This window comes from Lethenteron reissneri, chromosome 8 (genome assembly GCF_015708825.2).
Source record: "Lethenteron reissneri isolate LAM-NWPU_2019-01 chromosome 8, ASM1570882v1, whole genome shotgun sequence".
In the NCBI taxonomy this organism is placed as follows: Eukaryota; Metazoa; Chordata; class Hyperoartia; order Petromyzontiformes; family Petromyzontidae; genus Lethenteron; species Lethenteron reissneri.
Genome location: NC_083786.1, coordinates 1,368,689 through 1,388,986, shown reverse-complemented (window position 1 = coordinate 1,388,986; position 20,298 = coordinate 1,368,689). Strand labels below are relative to the sequence as shown.

General features: G+C 49.1%; 2 protein-coding genes across 3 annotated transcripts in view; one reads left to right on the top strand and one right to left on the bottom strand.

The window, feature by feature from the left end:
• The window catches only part of LOC133359613 (spectrin beta chain, non-erythrocytic 1-like), a 152,559-nt gene extending 143,708 nt beyond the window's left edge, over window positions 1-8,851 (bottom strand). Inside the window, exon 1 of one of the 2 annotated variants that reach the window (XM_061578084.1) lies at window positions 8,795-8,851. The gene's annotated coding sequence lies outside the window, so the exon portion shown is untranslated. Of the gene's footprint in view, window positions 1-7,373; window positions 7,505-8,794 lie in introns of those variants that run through there. The other variant, XM_061578091.1, reaches the window with a different exon arrangement.
• The window catches only part of LOC133359663 (protein S100-A1-like), a 450,535-nt gene that overhangs the window by 282,867 nt on the left and 147,370 nt on the right, over window positions 1-20,298 (top strand). The window lies entirely within an intron of this gene.

The following is a 20,298-nucleotide window of genomic DNA, read 5'->3' as shown; positions in this document are numbered from 1 at the left end:
TTGTAACTGTACAAATATGCAGTGACGTTCATCTGGACAAACTCGAAGGAAAACCACTATGAACTGGTTACATTGAAAAAAAATCCTAGAAGGCTGTTTTTACAACGCAAATTGTTATAAGAGTTTGGCATTTCCTTCACGAACGTTCTCTGGGTGGCAAACTTAATGACCGTACTTCAATTAAAAGTAGCTGCTAAGTCTGTTAAAAAGTGAGTTGGTTTATATTTTTTATCGAAAATTAAATTAATAAACGCTTTCTTCCAAGAAACGACTCAGTGGAGAAACTAAAACAACCCAAAAGCCCTCCCCTCCCTCATCGACGTTTCAACAGCAAAGCGAACACTGCCTCGCGTAACTCATGAAGTACCGCTGTAACTCGAGCAGGTAGGGCAGAGTGAATGTAACGCTGCGATTCCACACGAGCGCTTGCCACGCGACGACCCCACGCTGCCGCTTCTGCACACCACGTGGGCCGGTGGCCTCTTGACCCGCGTCAGCCGGCGCTAACGGAGCGCGAGGGGAAATGAAACCGATTTGTCGATACTTGGACTGCTTGCTCATTCGGAATTCCTCGTCTCCCTCTCCGAAGCTCTTAGAGCAGTGCTTCTGAACCTGGGGGTGTGTGAGACACGCCCAGATTTTTTTGGAAGGTTAATAATCGAAAACACACTAAGCATGGGCACGGTAAGGACAACTACATTGTTTCATCAAACCCTGTGTATTTATTAACATAACACATTTGACGATTGAGAACCAAAGGGGTGCAAGGCCGCAGAGCAATGACCACCTTGCTCACAAGGGAGTTGACGACACACGTTGTCAACTCCCTCAACTACGATGCCACCTTCCTTCCAGAGCGAATGTCTGATGCTGGCCGCTTGACGCTTTTGGGGGGGCGGGTGGGAGGCGGGGGGTGTGGGGGGGAACTCCTCTCAGCAACCACGATGGAGAAAAATCCCGGGGGGCGTCCACAGACCCCCCCCCCCCCGCCGCGCTCCGCTCGCATTAAAGTTCAAATGCTGGCCCAGACGGCGACTCGTTTTTTTTTTGCTTTCTCTCTGGGACGAACGCGGGAAGGCCACAAGCGGCAATCCCAGACAGCCTGGGGACGTCGGGCCAACGTTGGGCCAACGTTTCTTCCACGGTTCCAACAACACGTGCCAATGTTGCAGGAATGTGTAATGTGACAGCCGCTATCTCCGTTGTCTGAGTACGGTGACATGTTGACTTACACAGAAAACACTTAAAAGTTGTTTATTTATTGCCTTTAATTTGCCTCTGAGATTCACTCCTCCTCTCCCATCTCTTGCTCTTGGGTGACCGGAAGTCCCAATTTGATTCAATAATAGAAATATTTTTAACGTTTTGGTGGGTTCTCGAATATCTAGTGATTAAACTACGTACGGCATGATTCTTAATATATTCTTTTGGATCAGGACGCATGAGTAAGATACGTGTCTGAGTAAGATGCGTGTCTGAGTAAGATGCGTGTCTGAGTAAGATGTGTGTCTGAGTAAGATGTCTGAGTAAGATGTGTGTCTGAGTAAGATGTGTGTCTGAGTAAGATGTCTGAGTAAGATGTCTGAGTAAGATGTGTATCTGAGTAAGATGTCTGAGTAAGATGTGTGTCTAAGTAAGATGTCTGAGTAAGATGTCTGAGTAAGATGTGTGTCTAAGTAAGATGTCTGAGTAAGATGTGTGTCTGAGTAAGATGTCTGAGTAAGATGTCTGAGTAAGATGTCTGAGTAAGATGTGTATCTGAGTAAGATGTCTGAGTAAGATGTGTGTCTAAGTAAGATGTCTGAGTAAGATGTGTGTCTGAGTAAGATGTCTGAGTAAGATGTGTGTCTAAGTAAGATGTCTGAGTAAGATGTGTGTCTGAGTAAGATGTCTGAGTAAGATGTCTGAGTAAGATGTGTGTCTGAGTAAGATGCGTGTCGTAAACCCTGCTCCAACTGACACAAGCAAGTAATGAAGTTATCACGTGAACAAATGTGCCAATTTAGTAATAATTTGATACACCTGTTCACGTGACAATTTAATGAATTGGCTGTGTTGGGTGGAGGAGGGTTGACGACATACGTTCTACTCACGCCATCTGACCCGAAAATAAAGACTGCATACACGCATAGAGAGTGCTTGATTCTCACCACACACCATTCACTGGGGTGCCATGGTGGCGAGATGTTAACTACCTCGCCAATTATACAGGAGGTCGTGGGTTCAATCCCGACAACTGATGCCTGCTGCTGTATATGTGGAGTGTGCGTGTTCCCACTCCCCGTGGTGGCGCAGATTTTTCTCCAGGTCCTCCGGTTTTTTCCTCCACATTTAGAAATGTGCATTTAGAGTATTTGGCTGCTATACATTTCCACACGATAAGTCACTTTGTTGAGCTATCATTTGTGGCCAGGTCGCTTCAGAAAAAGAGCTACATAGCTCAGTGGGCATTACCTGGTAAAAATAAATAAAGTTTAGTTGAGAATCGCGGCATGCATTCTTACACCCCTGCTTTTAAAGTGGTCTCTTGCAGCCGTACGATTTGCCTCCACCCCCCCCAATGGAGTCAGCGGAAGCAAGGTGAGAGGTGTCGATGTTATTTGAGCCTGGGGGCCACTGTGGCCTGTACATCCCTCGGACATCACTTGGGGAAAAATAGCGCAACACTCGCCGCGTATCGGTTGCACGCCGGCGAGAACAAGCGAAGAGCATTGGGCTCACAGGTCACACAGCACGGTGCGTCCTCCTCGCCTACCGCGCGGCACGCTTAGGCCAGACTCTAACTTGGCCTCTGTTTTCCACATCGCCCCACCGTTCCAAATGAACGGTGGGGCGATGTGGCACAAGGTACGTGGTCTACTGGCTGCACCTTTGATAACCCCCTCCACCCCTCCCCGGTTTAGGTCCTTGAAATAAATTATGGAGACGTCCAAACCAATTTTATCACACCTCCGATTAGCACGGTTGGCTACGTACGGTGCGAAAGAAGGCACCGCGCACAAATACATTTTTCATTTCCAGTTGAAATTGACACTCTTCCCAAGGGAGGATTGATCTCTGAAGATGGGACACGCGTGCGCAGAACGGAAATTGGGGCCAGTTGTCAAGAGAGACGTCCGGATGGTCTCGACAAACACCGGCGACCAAGGAGTGGGGGGTAGAGGAGACCTCAGAGCGGACGGTGGAGCGATACTGTCAGGGCACATCTTGGGGGCTGCGAGTCGACTGCGGCGGCAGGAACTGGCAGAGGGTCCAAAGCGTTGGCGCGGTGTGGTGGCATCAACGGCTTTGGCCACGTTGACCTCGTGAACTTGAGGTTCATCTCTCCGGTCAACAGTAAATGTTCGAGTAGAATGTCACCCACTTGGATGTTATCATGGGCTACACGTGCTGGGTATTTCCCAGGGATACGTCAACAAATGCACATATTGAGCTGGTGCTAGAAGTGGAAGAGGGGTTGCAGGAAGGGCCCTTATGGTTATGTGGAAATTCCTTTAATAGTTTGAGTTGCAAATCAATTTAAAATCATCTTTACTATTATTGTACAAGACGTGACATTACGATGGGGCATTTGTCACTCCCACACTCCCTCGTGTAATACCGAGAGCCCTGAGAACAACATTTTACAATGGGCTCGTGCCCTGGCTGCTGTCAGAAGCCCCAGGGAACTGCAATCCAGCTCGGGTCATCATCCTGTTAGTCTAGCGAAGTCCATTGGATTGTCAATTGGCCTCTCTGAACCAGTTTGATGTCTTCCTGTGCAATGATGGATACTCGCTCTCGAGTGCATGCCGTACGCGAGGACGTTCCTAAAGGCGTGTTGCCATCGCGCTTCATTTAGCAACACTCTTGAGTGTGTGATAACCGCGATTATTATGTTAATTGTATTCAAGTAAGACGTTTAAAAAGCTGTTAATCTCGCCTGTGAATGATGTTATTCGTCTACCTCTGCCCCGAGTTATTCTGTTCAAGTCGCTGCATTAGAAAATGCGCGTCTTGTGTAAGCGGCCTTTGAACTGGTAAATATACAAATAAAGGGTTTTAGTGCCATTATCTGTCATAACAAGTAGGATTTCGCGACCAATATCATCTATAATACAGTTTGTTTGGGTTACGCGATCTAACCCCAGAAAAACCTGTATCATGCATATGTCATGAACTTGAAACTCCATTCCAATCAATAATGGAAAAATGTCAAAGAATATCCGTCGACTGGTCTGTTTAACCCGTGGGGTTTCGCGACCGATATTACTGTTGCAACAACCTGCGAAACAACGCGTACCCAATTATTAAACATTGCGGATCGCTCTCCAACGACAACAACACCGGCTGAGTGCTGAAGCGGTAATTAATTATCTGTGTTTGTTCACGTGACAAACTTTACTTATATGGCTGCGTCGGGTGGGAGGGTGGTCGACACACATTTCCATTCTCCTCACGAGGAGATCTAACTCCAAAATGTAACACGGACGAGGCCGAATAGTCTCGGTTGAACTCGATTGAAACCCGCGGGTTATTGCGACGATCGATGCGAGCGCTCGTGCAGCGGGTTCCACATGTTGCACGTCCACCAACCTTCCCTTGCCCCCTCAACCCGCAGGGACACTATTGTTTGGAACCTGCCACTTCGTGTCATCCCCTTGCACCGAGACCGCGCGCGACGCGTTCCCTGCGTGCTCACCCTGACGCCCACCAAAGGACATTCCCAGCTGCCGGGTCCCCGGCACCGGCTCCCCGTCACATCGCGGCACGCTCGCGGCGGCTGCCGGGAGGGGGGGGGGGCCCTGCCCACTGGGGACTGCGCCCTTCCCCCTGGCCACCAAAGTCACTTTCAGCGTCAGACCGGCCGCGATGGTGATCCTGGATGGCCTACATCGCAGGCTTGAAACGTCTGTCGCGTGAGTTGGCAGTGCCAACCAGCGCTCCCAAGAATGAGTTGCCACAATATCACTGCCTCTTTTTTGATTTATCGCGGTCGAAATATTCCTAAAAATAAAACAAACCTGAAACAAGCAACGATGCTGGCTGCTGTGTGGAGCTGACTAATAACCCTGGCACCGAACGGCTTGTCACCACTGCTGTTTTCTAGCTAATCCATATTCAGTTACATATGAAGTGTGCCCAGTATACACCATGGGCTGAGTAGCTTCCAGAATGATTTGCCTGCCAGAAACTTGCAATCAGGCAAAAAGAATATCCACCAACATGAAATAGACTTTCTATATGTCCATACAAGTATACGCACATATATAACACACTTAAATAGGAAGGCGAACCATGCAAAACACTATCATTGGATGCACAACAAATTGGTAAAATAATTCTACAAATATTACAAATGTACTGCATAGCATACTGCTATGACGCAACTACCTGGAATGTGCCAATTCTCATCAAAGCTCAGCAGCCAAGCAGGGCTGAGCCTGGATAGGGCTTGGATGAGTGACCGGCGTGCGTAGAACAGATGTCATAGCCAGCTGCGGCGCAATATCGAATTTTTGTGCTTGTAAATGAGGGAAAACCTGGAGAAAAATCCACGCGACACTGGAAGAAGGGCTCATGACTCAATTGAACAATATGTAGAAACATACGAACGTTCACGTACATTCCTTGACAATCCATTACGCATGTCCATCCATAAAGCATCATTCCAACTGGTCATAAAGATGTGTGCTGGTTATACAACCCAAACTATGGACTTCACTCCATTGGAGGAGTAATAGCGACACACGAACTCTCTCCTGAAGCCGTCTCTCTCTTGTCGTGCCCACCAGACCTCAACTTTGGCGTTCAGCTCCTGAACACATCGCCATCATGCGCAAGAATAGGATCGTAACTGAAATTCCACACGCGGTGTACAAGGGAAAGCATTTTGCTTGCAAGCATTAGACGAGTACGGTCTTCATCTGCTGCCACGATATGGAAATCCACCTTTGTACAAATCTGGAAAGTATGACCCCGGGTGAAGATTTAGCACCACCTCTGGGAGAGAGAGAGGGGAGGGCGGGGGGGGAGGTTGTTTTGCTGTCACGGAATAGCCAAACACGCAGTGTTATTTAGTAAAACAGTAGAAACCATGGTTTACACATTCTGAGTAACGGGTCCAACTTTCCGAACAGATGCCGGTCCCTTCCCCCCACCCCATTACCTTCCCCCCCCCCCCCCACGGGTTTGGTCCGTGGAATGAGACCGAGCAATATTTATACAATACAGTGTTAACAGCAGCCGTGACTCATGACGCTGTGGCCCCTGCACGTCCCAGGTACTGCCGTTGCTACTGGCCCAGCTAGAGCTCTGGGGCTGCAATCCCTGTTGCTCGTATCCGGCGAGTTTACCCCCCCCCCCCACCTCTCTCTCTCCGGCCTGCCGGGGTACAAGGCTACATATCTATTAATCTAATCATTTATATTTATTGTGTATCTGGAGCTCTGTGTACAAAAGCATTCGCTAAATCAAAATGAACCCAAGGTGGTTCTCCTCTCTCTCCCTCTCATTGTTCAAAGCCACCCTTTGTTTTGAATATTTTCCACCCACCGCTCTCCACCTCCCAGAGGAAAAAAAAGCAAGTACTCTGCAGACGGCGTGGGATTTCAAACTGTGGCTCCACAGGAAGAAAGTTGTCACTGTTAACAGGAGCAGCAGCAGCAGCAGCAAAGTACTTTTGCTGAACAAAGCCTGCCCGGTAATGCGACCTCGGCAGTGACACGAGGGCCAAGCGATTCAAAGAAGCGCCCGACACGGAGGGTGGCGATGCTCGGCCGAGGTTGGGTGTTCGGTGTGGTTGGGTTCTGTGGGTGGGTGGCTATCGCTTGGCACTGCCAACCGCCGGGATGAATAAAGGCGAGAGAGGTGAGGCGTGTGTTGCAGCCAGCCGCCGTGCGACCTTGAAGCCCCCTTCATCTGCCGCATTCTTTCCACTGGCCCAGGACCCGCGCCGCCAGCGCACGAGGCAAGAGGACCCAAGGGGAAACGATTACAATGCAGGAAATATCCGCGCCGCAGCCGTGCGCGGCGCTTGCCCCCGAAATAGGAGCCTGCGGGGCTCCGGGCGGAGCGCGCGGCTAGGGAGAGGCTCCCCCGGGTTGCCAGCCAGTCGGCACCTACAGGCAGCACGCCCGAAGGACTGCCAGAACGGCACACCACCTCACACAATCACACCACCTCACATAATCACACAGTCACACCGCCTCACACAATCACACAGTCACACCACCTCACACAATCACACTGCCTCACCATTACACAGTCACACCGCCTCACACAATCACACCGCCTCACCATCACACAATCACACAGTCACACACAATCACACCACCTCACCATCACACAGTCACACCGCCTCACCATCACACCACCCCATCACACGACCTCACCGTCACGCGGGCACAACAACGGCGCAAGCCCTGCGAGCGCGTACTGACGCGCCACTCGAGCTGCTGGGCCTGTTGTTCTCACGGCTTTGCGATGGGCCGGCCACGACTGGGGGGGTTGCTGTGGGAGGCACGAGAGAGGAGCATCATCCTCTCGGGCCACGGCGTGCGCCACGATTCCGGGTGCAGGAGGCGCACGAGTCAGCTCGCACTCCGCGCAACTTCACATCGGCCTCATCGCAGCCCGGCACAGGAAGAGAAACGACACATCTCCGGTAGCGGTGCCAACTGTGGCCATCGAAACAAGACGACCACAACAGCGTACACGGACGCAATGCCCCGGTGCGCAATAACGGAGAGGAGACACCATCGCAGCGACGATGACGGCGATGATGATGCACCACTACTACTACTACTTCTCCGCGACTGCTCCTCACGCTTGACCATCGCTCTGCAGCTACATCAGCAGCCGTATGACAACGAAAAGAACAGCAACTTAACATTCCTGTCGAGACGACGTTACTTGAAATGGGGGGGGGGAGGCTAGAGTATAATGATGGCACCCCCCTCCCTCCCCCACAGTTTTTAATGAACTTAAAAGTTTACTTTTCATCTCTCTGGCTGTCTCCGAATCGTATCGTCAGCATGAATCACAAACCACGACGGGCGCACGTGATTACCGGGGCATCTCGGGTTCACGAAGCAAATCCGCATGCAACACCTCCACCACCACCTCCACCACCTCCACCACCACCTCCACCACCACCTCCACCACCACCACCTCCTCCACCACCACCACCTCCTCCATCACCACCTCCAACACCACCACCTCCAACACCACCACCACCACGACCTCCACCACCACCTCCACCACCACGACCTCCACCACCACGACCTCCACCACCACCTCCACCACCTCCACCACCTCCACCACCACCAACACCACCACCAACACCTCCACCACCAACACCTCCACCACCACCTCCACCACCTCCACCACCAACACCTCCACCACCACCTCCCAAGTGGTGTTCGGGGGGGAACAACGACTCACGACGGCACCCCACAACTCTCTCGCCTCGTCTCCCCCCCACACACCCCCAGACACCCCCCCTCCCACACTCACCCAGACACCCCCCCCCCACACTCACCAAACACCCCCCCCCCACACTCACCCAGACACCCCACCCCCCCCACACTCACCAGACACCCCCCCCCCACACTCACCCAGACAACCCCCCCCCCCCACACTCACCCAGACACCCCCCCCCCCCACACTCACCCACACACCCAGACACCCCCCCCACACTCACCAGACACCCCCCCCCCACACTCACCCCCCCACACTCACCAGACCCCCCCTCCCCCCACACTCACCCAGACACGCTGTGTGAGTGTAACGCGGCTCGCGATCTCTCCCCTACCTCCTGGCGCCGCAATCCAGACAGCTCCGCTGCGCCGCGTCCTCGCCGCACGCCTTTATACCCCCACCACCAAGCACACACACACACATATATATCCCTCCCCCCACCCACCATTCGCCACCCACCCACACACAGAGGCCCCCCCCCCCACTACCACCCGCGCAGCCCCGGCGGCCAGCGGAGCCCGGAATAGACGCAGCAGCAGCAGGCAGCAGCAGCAGTGGGCAGCAGCAGCAGGCAGCAACAGCAGGCAGCAGCAGCAGGCAGCAGCAGCAGCAGCAGTGGGCAGCAGCAGCAGGCAGCAGCAGGTAGCAGCAGGCAGCAGCAGCAGAATGTCCCAAGGATCCATCAGGTCTCCTCTCAAACCGAATATCTAAGAATGGTAGTTTGCCATCTTTCTCCACTTCCATGGTGAATCTGATGGATGGGTGTCTGGAATTGATGTGGTCCAAGAAGTGGTTCAATGCTGGGAGGCCATGTGGCCAAATGACGAAAGTGTCATCCACATACCTCTTCCACAGGGAAGGACGCAGGGTGGACGTCTGGATGGTGTCTGATTCAAACTTTTCCATGAACACATTGGCTATCACTGGTGACAAGGGGGAGCCCATAGGGGTACCCTCATTCTGTTTGTAGAAGTTGCCATTCCAGGTAAAATAAGTGTTGGTGAGGCAATGCCTAACCAGTGCAGGTACATCCGAATTCAATACATGTTGGACCAACTCTTCAATTATAGTAAGGGTGTCAGGTACAGGGACTTTGGTAAACAGAGATACCACATCAAAACTGACGAGGATATCGTCAGGAGATAGTGTCATGTCCTTGACCATAGAGACCAATTGGGTTGAGTTAAGTACTGCTGAAGAGGTCTTGCCAGTGAAGGGAAGCAGAGCATCTGATAGAAAACGGGATAGTTTGTAGGTAGGAGAGTTGATCGTGGACACAATGGGCCGTAGAGTGGGATGACTTCTTTATGGATCTTGGGAAGACCATAGAGTCTGGGAGGTCTGGGAGGTCTAGCAGCCGCTAAGAAACCCACTAGCAACATTAGCAAAAACGAACGCTCTGAACTCGCGAACCTAAAAAAGACAGCTGATATAGTCATCCTCTCGGCCGACAAGGGAAATGCTACGGTCATCATGGATAAAGGCTCATACAACAACAAAATCCTGAATCTACTCAATGATGGGAGTTACTCCAAAATTAAAAGCGATCCTACTAACAGCCTAACGACAAAAACCAACAAGATCATCACCAGTTCGACTTCCCTAATCGAACCAACCAGACGTCCCTCCCTAAAACCCTCGGCTGCTAGACCTCCCAGATTTTATGGTCTCCCCAAGATCCATAAAGAAGGCACCCCACTACGGCCCATCGTGTCCGCGATCAACTCTCCTACCTACAAACTGGCCCAGTCATGGGCAAAGTACGGCCCGCGGGCCGTATACGGCCCGTTGGGCTTTTTAATCCGGCCCGCCGAACTTGTCCAAATATTATTATTAAATTAAATTTTACCTTCCTCCTGTAATGCCCCCATTTCCCCATTAGATGGCGCACTTTGACCGGGAGTGTGGTGTGAAGTAGAACCTCTGGTCACGACCATAATTCGTTCCATAACTTTGGTCGCAACCAGATTTGGTCGTGACTCGAACCTAATTTCCCCATTGGATTGTATGTAAATACGATTATTCCGTTCCAGACTCCTACGAACTGTATATAAATATTGTTTTTTTTAAAGATTATTAAGCACAAAAATAGTTAATTACGCCATAGAATTCAGTGTAATAATATACTAAATGTAAAAACATTGAATAACACTGAGGAAACCTTGAACAACAGAGAAAACTAACATTGCCGCATCAAGGTTTAGAATCGTTCAACAAGATGATTGTTTCGTCTGCTACATCAGTCGGTCGTTTCTGAGAGAGAGAGAATATTCGTATAAGCAATTCATGTTTCTATTGAAAGTAAGTTAACAGCAATATTTGGGAACAGTATTGTTTTTGGAAGCATTCACCGTAATATCGTATGAACATTTAGTTCACCGCATCATCGTATGAATGATGCGAGAAGAGATTAACGGGTTTTAATGTTAGCGATTTACGTACTCGGCGCTTTTGCTCTCTAAATTATGGCTTGAATGAGGAGGAGGGGTATGACTACATTCCCAAAATTAATATCTTACCAGGAATTTTATATAACAAAAGTTATATACATAACTGTTACGCTTTGTGTAATTCAACAAAACAAACAAAACTTAACTCCGAGTTCTCTACGAATTTCACGAGTCCATTCTAGACCCCACAGTTTTTTAAAGAGTTTTAAGCACAGAAAACATAATTAAAGTTTGAAAAATCATTAATTATACAAACTTTTCAATAATTTCCTTCTTCGCTTCGATTTAAATTTTCTTTAAAACCTTCTTCTCACCAACATTACCACTCATTACCACTTTCTCCAAAGGAAAGTTTGTCAAAGAATGCATGGTACAGACAGCAGACATCTTGTGTCCGGAGATCAAAAGCAAATTTGAAAAAGTCAGTTTATCATGCAGGACTGTGACTTGCCGTGTGGAACTGATTGATAAAAATATAGCCAGTCAATTAAACAAAAAGTCTGATTCCTTTGAATTATATTCACTAGCACTGGATGAAAGTACGGACGTAAAAGACACTGCTCAGCTCCTCATTTTTATCCAAGGCATTGACGACAGTTTTGCAATAGCAGAGGAGTTTTTGACCATGGAGTCCCTGAAAGGAACAACGCGGGGAGAAGACTTGTATAACCAGGTATCTGCTGTCATCGAAAGAATGACGCTACCTTGGAGTAAACTTGTCAATGTCACAACGGATGGATCGCCAAATTTAACTGGAAAAAATGTTGGGCTGCTGAAAAGAATCTAGGATAAAGTGAAAGAGGAAAACCCTGTCCAGGATCTTATTTTCCTTCACTGCATCATCCATCAGGAATCCCTGTGTAAGTCTGTATTGCAGCTTAATCATGTCGTGAATCCAGTCTTAAAACTTGTGAACTTTATACGAGCAAGGGGACTACAGCACCGTCAGTTTATTACCTTCCTGGAGGAAACTGATGCGGATCATCAGGACTTGCTGTACCACTCTCGTATCCGCTGGTTAAGTTTGGGGAAAGTGTTACAACGAGTGTGGGAGCTGAAAGAGGACATCATCACATTTTTGGAGTTGATGGGGAAATCTGACGAATTCCCTGAGCTAAGCAACAGGAACTGGCTTAGTGACTTTGCATTTGCTGTGGACATATTTTCACACATGAATGAGCTGAATGTGAAACTGCAGGGGAAAGATCAGTTTCTTCACGACATGTACAAACATGTGAAAGCCTTCAAATCCAAGCTCACTTTGTTCTCCGGACAAACTGCGAACAAATCTTTTGCTCATTTCCCCACACTTGCCATGCAGGAAGAGGCACCGCGAAATGCAAAAAAATACAGCAAATCGCTTGAGGACCTGTACGGAGAATTCTGCCGTAGGTTCTCTGATTTCGAAAACATTGAACAGTCACTTCAGCTGGTGTCCTGTCCCCTGTCACAAGACCCTGGAACAGCACCACAGGAGCTGCAGTTGGAACTGATAGATCTTCAGTTTGACTCCGTGCTAAAGGAGAAGTTCAACTCTGTTAAACTGAATGACTTTTATGCTTCACTTAACAGAGCCACGTTTCCAAACCTCCGGAGGACTGCACAGAAGATACTGACTTTGTTTGGCTCCACTTATGTGTAGTGAGCAGACATTCAGCATCATAAACGCCAACAAAGCCCGTCACAGATCAAAGTTAACGTATCAGCACCTCAGATCTATCCTGAGAATTGCCACAACCAAAATAACTCCAGACTTGGATGCACTGGCAAAAATGGGAGATCAACAACACTGTTCCCACTGAAACTGAATATGTGTTGCTGCAGCGAGGTTGGAGCCAAATCTCCATCACACAGCCTGCGTGGCTGCTCTAACCTGTTAATGTAGATAATAAAGAAGTTCAAGTGAGGTAATTGGTCTGGGCGCAGGCCTCAGATGTTTTCATGATGTTTGATCAGTCACGTTACGACATGTTTTTGTATTGTTCATGTTCATGCAATTTGCAAACAAAAATTACTGCCAAATGAGGTTCCAATGGTGTAAATGCTTACCCCGAGCTCTCATACTCTGATGGTGCATTGTCTTTGAGTTGTGCGCCTTTTGGCATCATCTGGTCCAACCCATGTGAGACTAGGCTCTAAGGAAAGCTGTCTCGGGTGTGGACCAATCAACTTCAAGGACAGTGCATACATTATCAGAGTTATGTTTTTTGTTTGCATTATGACTGCAGGTATTGTGGTCTATGCAAACTCCTTGTAAAAAAAGGTGTCAGTTTTGTTGCCAGATAGAAGGGTAAAAAAACAATTATCATATTTTTTACTGGCAAATGAGGTTTCAATGGTGTAAATGCTTTGCTACCTTTTAAAGGCCAAATCCTTTCATGTAATGATTTTAAATGTCATTTATATTAGTTCACACAAACACTCCATCCATCTCTTCCTGGCCCGGCCCCTCTGTCAAATTTTAGAAACCATTGTGGCCCGCGAGTCAAAAAGTTTGCCCACCCCTGAACTAGCCCGTTTTCTATCAGATACTCTGCTTCCCTTCACTGGCAAGACCTCTTCAGCAGTACTTAACTCAACCCAATTGGTCTCTATGGTCAAGGACATGACACTATCTCCTGACGATATCCTCATCAGTTTTGATGTGGTATCTCTGTTTACCAAAATCCCAGTACCTGACACCTTAACTATAATTGAAGAGTTGGTCCAACATGGATTGAATTCGGATGTACCTGCGCTGGTTAGGCATTGCCTCACCAACACTTATTTTACCTGGAATGGCACCTTCTACAAACAGAATAAGGGTACCCCTATGGGCCCCCCCTTGTCGCCAGTGATAGCCAACATGTTCATAGAAAAGTTTGAATCAGACGCCATCCAGACATCCACCGTGCGTCCTTCCAGATGACCTCACAGCATTGAACCACTTCTTGGACCACATCAATTTCAGACACCCATCCATCAGATTCACCATGGAAGTAGAGAAAGATGGCAAACTACCATTCTTAGATATTCTGTTTGAGAGGAGACCTGATGGATCCTTGGGACATTCTGTCTACAGGAAAGCCACCCACACAGATTCCTACTTGAAACCTGATTCCCACCACCACCCGTCTCAAAATAATTCTCTCATCAAAACACTATACCACAGAGCTCATGGCATTTCTGACCAACACCACCAGGCCAATTAATTAAGACATGTACATCAGGCCCTCAGGATGAACGGATACTCTGACCGCACCATCCGCCAAGCTGTTTCTCCCACCATACAGAAACAGCCACTTGAAACACCTATCAAAACTATCACGTTGCCATACATAGCAGGCGTGACCAAAAAGATCTCCAAAATTCTAAACAAACAAAAGATCCAAGTCCGATTCAGTACAGTACATAAAATCTGTGATCTAATTCCATCTGTGAAGGATGTCATTCCTGACTTGCAATACCCTGGAGTCTATAAACTGAGTTGCAGCTGTGGTGATTGTTACATTGGGGAAACGAAACGTCATATCTCTGATCGTGTCCGCGAGCACAAGTCAGATCTGAAACACGGCAAAATTCAGTCTTCCGCCGTCGCCAATCATTGCTACAACGCTGTGGGTTCTCATGAGATTGTCTTTTCCGAGACCAAGGTGCTCTGCAAACTTTCTGGCTACCATCAAAGGTTTGTACACGAAGCCATCCAGATATACAAACACAGACATAACTTCAACCGTGATGATGGGTACAAATTGAGTAATCAATGGAAAAATGTTATTAACCATGCAAAAAAGATGTAACTACACATATTTGGACGATCTTATTTGACAGGTACTATTCTTTAGTTACCGTGCAGTTTACTGAAAGACAGCCAGTTTTGTTTTATCATCTTCTTGGTTCTTTCGGTAAAGTCACGTAGAAGGGAAATAATAAAATAATAAAAATAAAACATAATAAAATAATTCTCACGTTTCTTCAGACGCTGTCTTTCCGACATACCTGTTCTTCACCTGAGGACGGCTGCTTGCGTTGTGGCCGAAACGTCGTGAGAATTATTTTATTATGTTTAATTTTTATTATTTTATTATTTCCCTTCTACGTGACTTTACCGAAAGAACCAAGAAGATGCATCCCTGCAGTCACGAAAGCTTTAAATCGAAATTGTTTTTATCATGTTTAGCTTCTTTTTTCACACGCTGGTGGCCTGCTTTGAATTTTACCCACCCAGCAGCATAACAAAAGGCGGCTTAATCCTAGCTTGCTTATCTACTTCTGCCATCCACATTACAAAGGCTCAGTCCCAGAAGCCGTACTGACCATCTCACAACAACTCCTCTCCCGCGGCCTGTCCTGGGACTTCTCTTTACTTGATACAGCAATTGTGCTGTGACGGTATCACCTGAAGACGGAAGCTTGTGTTGCCTCCGAAACGTCGTGATTTATTATTTTATTTCTATTATTTTTTCTATTATTTTTAATATTTATTATTATTTATTTTTTACCTACGTGACTTTACCGAAAAACCTAAGAGTATGTATCCTTGCAGTCACGAAAGCTTCAAATCTAGAATATGTGCAGTAGCTATTGCATATACATGTGCAGTAGCTATTGCATATACAGGTGCAGTAGCTACTACTGCAGTAACTACTACATATGCGTAGTAGCTACAACATATGTAGTAGCTACAACATATGTGCAGTAGCTATGGGCCCCGCACTTTCAAGGGCCCCGCGCTAAATGCTTTCAAGCTATCGATTCCAGTTCAGTGATTCTGCACTTGCTCTATGACTATACTACTATGCCGCCTTTAACTTTTATGAACGACTGGGTGTTTAAGGTTAGAGATTTGTCGTATTATCTGGCTGTATAGCAAATGGAAAATACAATTACTTTACTGTACAAGTAAAAAATGTGTCTTGTTTTATTTAGGGCCCTTTATAGCATACTAGCGGAAGTACCCGGCTTTGCCCGGGTGAAAAATATATTTCTTAAAAACCTTACATATATATACACAGATACTAAGGTATTGTCAAAGCCCGGTGGGCTGTTTGTACATTTCTCCACCAACAAATATATAAGAGGCTTTCACAAGTCCAAAAAGTTGTAGAAAGTGTGGGGTAAATAGTTGATGTCAAAATGTTTCTGAAAATTGTGGTCTCCCCCCCCCTCAAAAAATATCTTTACCCCTCGTAGGTATATATACTAACAACACCTTACATACAACAGAGGAAGTGGTATCTATTGACTCTGTAGTAGTATCTACTGACTGTACCGTAGTATCTACTGAGCCAGTAGTAGCTACTGACTGTGTAGTAGTATTTAGTGACTGTAATAACTACTGACCATAGTAGTATTTACTGGGCCTACAGTAGTATCTACCGACTATATACTCGTAACGACTAACTGTATAGTATCTGCTGACTCTATAGTTGTATCCACTGACTATAGTAGTGACTACAAAATCTATAGCAGTATCTACTCACTCTATAATAGTATCTACTGACTCTAGTAGCAACTCACCGTAGCAGTATGTACTGACTGTATAGTAGTATATACTGACTGTAGCAGTATTGACTGACTGTAGTGGTATATACTGACTGTTTTAGTATTTACTATAGCGGTATCTACCAACTCGATAGCAGTATCTACTATCACTACAGCAGTGTATACCGACTGAGGTCGTACCTGCTATCACTACAGCAGTGTACTGCTGTGTTGGTACCTGCTATGATTACAGCAGTGCATACTGCTGTGTTGGTACCTGCTATGATTACAGCAGTGCATACTGCTGTGGTGGTATCTGCGATGATGAGAGGAGTACATATTGTGGTGGTGGTACCTGGTATGATAACAGCAGTGCATATTGACTGTACTCATCATTCACCCTCACCATTCACCACTCACAACTCACCCTTACCACTCATCCTCACCACTCACCACTCCCACTCACTATTCACCATTCACCCTCACAACTCACCACTCACCAACCTCCCTCACCAATCTCCCTCACCACTCACCCTCACCACTCACCCTCACCACTCACCCTCACCACTCACCAATCACCACTCACCCTCACCACTCACTCTCACCACTAACCCTCACCACTAACCCTCACCACTCTCACTCACCACTCTCCCTCACCACTCACTCTCACCATTCACCCTCACCATTCAGCCTCACCACTCACCCTCACCACTCACCCTCACGACTCACCGTCACAACCACCACTCACCCGCACCACTCAACTTCACCCTCACTACTCACCATTCATCCTCACCAATCACCACTGACCAATCACCACTCACCACTCTCCACTAACCCTCACCACTCAACCTCACCACTCACCCTCAAAACTAACCACTCTCTCACCACTCACCCTCACCACTCAGCACTCACCCTCACCACTCACCCTCACCACTCACCCTCACCACTCACCCCTCACCGCTCACCACTCACCCATCACCACTCACATCCGCCACTCACCCTCACCACTCATCCTCACCAATCACCCTCACAACAACCACTCACCCTCACCGCTCACCACTCACCCTCACCACTCACCCTGACCACTCACCACTCATCCTCACCAATCACACCCTCACCAATCACCACTCACCCGCACTGCTCACCCTCACCACTCACGCTCACCCTCACCACTCACCCCTCACTAATCACCACTCATAACCGCCACTCACCCTCACCACTCACCCTCAACACTCACCCTCACCACTCACCCTCACCACTCACCCTCACTACTCACCACTCATCCTCACCAATCACACCCTCAACAATCACCACTCACCCTCACCACTCACCCTCACCACTCACTCTCACCACTCACCCTCACAACAACCACTCACCCTCACCGCTCGGCACTCACCCTCACTACTCACCCTCACCATTCAGCCTCACCACTCAACCTCACCACTCACCCTCAAAACTAACCACTCTCTCACCACTCACCCTCACCACTCAGCACTCACCCTCACCACTCACCCTCACCACTCACCACTCACCCCTCACCGCTCACCACTCACCCATCACCACTCACATCCGCCACTCACCCTCACCACTCATCCTCACCAATCACCCTCACAACAACCACTCACCCTCACCGCTCACCACTCACCCTCACCACTCACCCTGACCACTCACCACTCATCCTCACCAATCACACCCTCACCAATCACCACTCACCCGCACTGCTCACCCTCACCACTCACGCTCACCCTCACCACTCACCCCTCACTAATCACCACTCATAACCGCCACTCACCCTCACCACTCACCCTCAACACTCACCCTCACCACTCACCCTCACCACTCACCCTCACTACTCACCACTCATCCTCACCAATCACACCCTCAACAATCACCACTCACCCTCACCACTCACCCTCACCACTCACTCTCACCACTCACCCTCACAACAACCACTCACCCTCACCGCTCGGCACTCACCCTCACTACTCACCCTCACCACTCACCACTCATCCTCACCAATCACACCCTCACCAATCACCACTCACCCTCACCACTTGCCACTCACCCTCACCACTCAACCACTCACCCTCACCATTCACCCTCACCACTCTCCCTCACCACTCTCCCTCACCACTCACCAGTCACGCTCACCACTCACCCTCACTACTCACCACTCACACTCAACACTCACCCTCACCTCTCACCACTCACCCTCACCACTCACCCTCACCACTCACCCTGACCACTCACCACTCATCCTCACCAATCACACCCTCACCAATCACCACTCACCCTCACTGCTCACCCTCATTGCTCACCCTCACCACTCACCCTCACCACTCACCACTCACGCTCACCCTCACCACTCACCCCTCACTAATCACCACTCACAACCGCCACTCACCCTCACCACTCACCCTCACTACTCACCACTCATCCTCACCAATCACACCCTCAACAATCACCACTCACCCTCACCACTCACGCTCAACACTCACCCTCACCACTCATGCTCACCACTAACCCTCACCACTCACCCTCACCACTCACTAATCACCTCTCACAACCGTCACTCACCCTCACCACTCACTCTTACCTCTCACCCTCATCACTCACCCTCACCACTCACCCTCACAACAACCACTCACCCTCACTACTCATCCTCACCAATCGCACCCTCACCAATCACCACTCAACCTCACCCTCACCACTCACGCTCATCCTCACCACTCACCCCTCACTAATCACCACTCACAACTGCCACTCACCCTCCCCACTCACCCTCACCACTCACCCTCCCCACTCACCCTCACCATTCACCCTCACCACTCACCCTCACCATTCACCCTCACCACTTTCCCTCACCACTCTCCCTCACCACTCTCCCACACCACTCACCCTCACCACTCACCAGTCACGCTCACCACTCACCCTCACTACTCACCCTCAACGCTCACCCTCACCGCTCACCACTCACCCTCAACACTCACCCTCACCGCTCACCCTCACCGCTCACCACTCACCCTCACCACTCACCCTGACCACTCACCACTCATCCTCACCAATCACACCCTCACCAATCACCACTCACCCTCACTGCTCACCACTCACGCTCACCCTCACCACTCACCCCTCACTTATCACCACTAACAACCGCCACTCACCCTCCCCACTCACCCTCACCACTCACCCTCACCAATAACCACTCACCCTCACCACTTACCACTCACCCTCACCACTCACTACTCACCCTCACCACTCTCCCTCACCACTCTCCCTCACCACTCTCCCTCACCACTCACCCTCACCAGTCACGCTCACCACTCACCACTCACGCTCACCACTCACCCTCACTACTCACCACTCACCCTCACCACTCACCCTAACCACTCACCACTCACCCTCAACACTCACCCTCACCACTCACCACTCACCCTCACCACTCACCCGGACCACTCACCACTCATCCTCACCAATCACACCCTCACCAATCACCACTCACCCTCACTGCTCACCCTCACCGCTCACCCTCACCACTCACCCTCACCACTCACGCTCACCCTCACCACTCACCCCTCACTAATCACCACTCACAACCGCCACTCACCCTCACCACTCACCACTCACCCTCACCACTCACCCTCACTACTCACCACTCATCCTCACCAATCACACCCTCAACAATCACCACTCACCCTCACCACTCACGCTCAACACTCACCCTCACCACTCATCCTCACCAATCACACCCTCAACAATCACCACTCACCCTCACCACTCACGCTCAACACTCACCCTCACCACTCACCCTCACCACTCACTAATCACCTCTCACAACCGTCACTCACCCTGACCACTCACTCTTACCACTCACCCTCACCACTCACCCTCACAACAACCACTCACCCTCACAACAACCACTCAC